General features: G+C 45.4%; 1 pseudogene; it reads right to left on the bottom strand.

Moving 5' to 3' along the window:
* The window catches only part of LOC123080265 (senescence-induced receptor-like serine/threonine-protein kinase), a 5,233-nt pseudogene extending 3,812 nt beyond the window's left edge, over positions 1–1,421 (bottom strand).
* Positions 1,422–2,278: the final 857 nt, after the last annotated feature.

The following is a 2,278-nucleotide window of genomic DNA, read 5'->3' as shown; positions in this document are numbered from 1 at the left end:
AGAATATCACATGTAACGAAGCCACATGGAAAATATGTTTTGAAGTTTAAAACAAATCTTTTAGAATTAAATGATGTTAAGAGGGTGGTGTTTTATTGATATACAAAATTCCAAGTTCAAATTACATGATATGAGCTATGAAAATAACAAAATTAGAATTGAATAGTGCCAAACAGCAACATCACTATTCATTGCTGGTTTTTTTTTCATAACTCACATCTTGTAATGTGTCTCAACTTGGAATTTCACATAGCAATAAAACCTCACCCTCTTAACATCCCATATTTTTTAGATTATTTTGAAAATTTTAACTTGGTTTCTACGAAGTTTTTATTGAATTGTTGGCAACTATTCCCTCCGTTCCATAATGTAAGACCTTTTTTGTTACTAGTGTAATGTCAAAAAACGTCTTACATTCATCTGGAAAAAAAATGTCTTAAATTAGGGACGGAGGAAGTACTATATAATTGGGATGATGTGACAATGGTGCATAGCTGCATTGCATGTGCTCTAAAAGAGGTAAGTGGGGATCCTACTAAATATAGAAGATTGATTAGGTTCTTGGTGTAAATGTACTAGCTAATTAAAAACAATAATAGTACCCATTATAGGAAAAACAATATTTTTCGATGTTGTGAAGTGGACAAGTGATATGCAGCTGCGTACCCGGGAACTGGGTAGGCGTGGTTTGGCTCGACGTCCCACGAGAAGTCAATGGTCTGGTTCCTGGAGTCGTTGCTCGCGATGATGGCGGTCTGCATTACGGCGGACGGCACATGGAAGCGGAGGTTGCCGATGGTCTCCCGGACCTTCTCCGTCGTTGAGATGTCCGTCCACACCTCCGGGTCGCTCCACGGCACCCAAGCCCGGTCGTATGGATCGTCCGGGTACCTGATAGGCAACACGCCCGTGTCACCCAGGCTGCGCCGGTCGATCAGGACCAGCGCCTGGGTGGCGTTCGCCTGCGGATACAGCGAGTTCTCGAGAGGCCTCAGCGCCAGCGCCGAGATGAACGGCGTCCCGGAGCCGACGTTCACCAGGCGGACCTGCACCGAGTCGTCCGGGATCACGGCGATGGCCTCGGCGACCACCGCCGCGTCGACCTTGGACACGTTCACGGTCCGCCAGAAGTTGACGCCGAGGTAGAGGTCGAAGGCGGGGAGCTTGTTGAGCCCGTCGTAGTTGCCGTACCTGAAGGTGGCGCGGACCAGGTACTTGGACCCCGGCGTGAGGGACGGCAGGGTGTAGCAGCCGCGGGCTGTGTCCGGGAAGCTGCGCACGTTGAGGTGGGTTCTGGGCATGCGCGGATCCATGTACTCGGCCGAGACGTCGCGGTTGGCCCCTATGTAGTTAGCCCTTAACCTAGTTTTTTTTGTTTTTGTTTTTTTGTTTTTTGCGGCCCTTGCCAACCACATCCACATGGCCAGTGAGCTTGTAAAAATATCTAGTGTTCGGCGACGACTGAGCTTCCAGTTGACTTGATTGATGAGAGTTCATTTGTCAACTTTCTCCCTGGTTGGAAAAAAAATGTCTCGCTGGCTGCACGCTACAGATAATGCTACCGATTATACAGCCGTAGAGCATCTCTAGGCTTCTCCTGTAATGTCTAACTCCTCAAAGAACCCCCTAGAACTTTAACTCCTACAATTTTTAGCAGTTTAACTTTTGAGCACCTAGCCCTTCTTCATAACTTAACTCCCTACAAATTCCTTTGCTACTTCTTCCATCATTTGCATACACTATATTTGCACAACGTATTAATTCAATACATGATATTTCTAGTGCTCATATATGCCGACAACATTTCAAACTTTAAGTATTCAAATTCAAACACAACATAGGGTCTAAATTAAGTAACAATCCAAATAAAACATGAGAAAAGCACAACAACCAAGTGTTTTGAAATGCCCACAAATGCTCAAGAAGATCATCCTGTAGTTGGTGATGAGTTTCTTCATTCTCGATCCTGCAATTGCGCGAGGAATCTCTGAATCATTTTTATTGAAAGGGATTTCCTCCCCCAATTTCATATATATAAATCAATGTGTATTACAACCCAAAACGCAGCAACCACCAAACCGCACCTCATAACAGGGATTACAGCCTCAAGGCTTCCCAAAATTCACTTACCTATCATTTTTACCTAGTTGTACATAAGACTAGGTGAACCAAGGCAACATGTCTCGGACAAATCAAAACCACAAGGCACACCCCACACTACACAGATGACACCCCCCCCCCCCACCTGAGGCTCGCCAGTGTTTTCAATTGCCCAGTC

Source organism: Triticum aestivum, chromosome 1B (genome assembly GCF_018294505.1).
Source record: "Triticum aestivum cultivar Chinese Spring chromosome 1B, IWGSC CS RefSeq v2.1, whole genome shotgun sequence".
NCBI classification, from domain to species: Eukaryota; Viridiplantae; Streptophyta; class Magnoliopsida; order Poales; family Poaceae; genus Triticum; species Triticum aestivum.
This window is presented reverse-complemented; position numbering and strand designations above follow the sequence as displayed.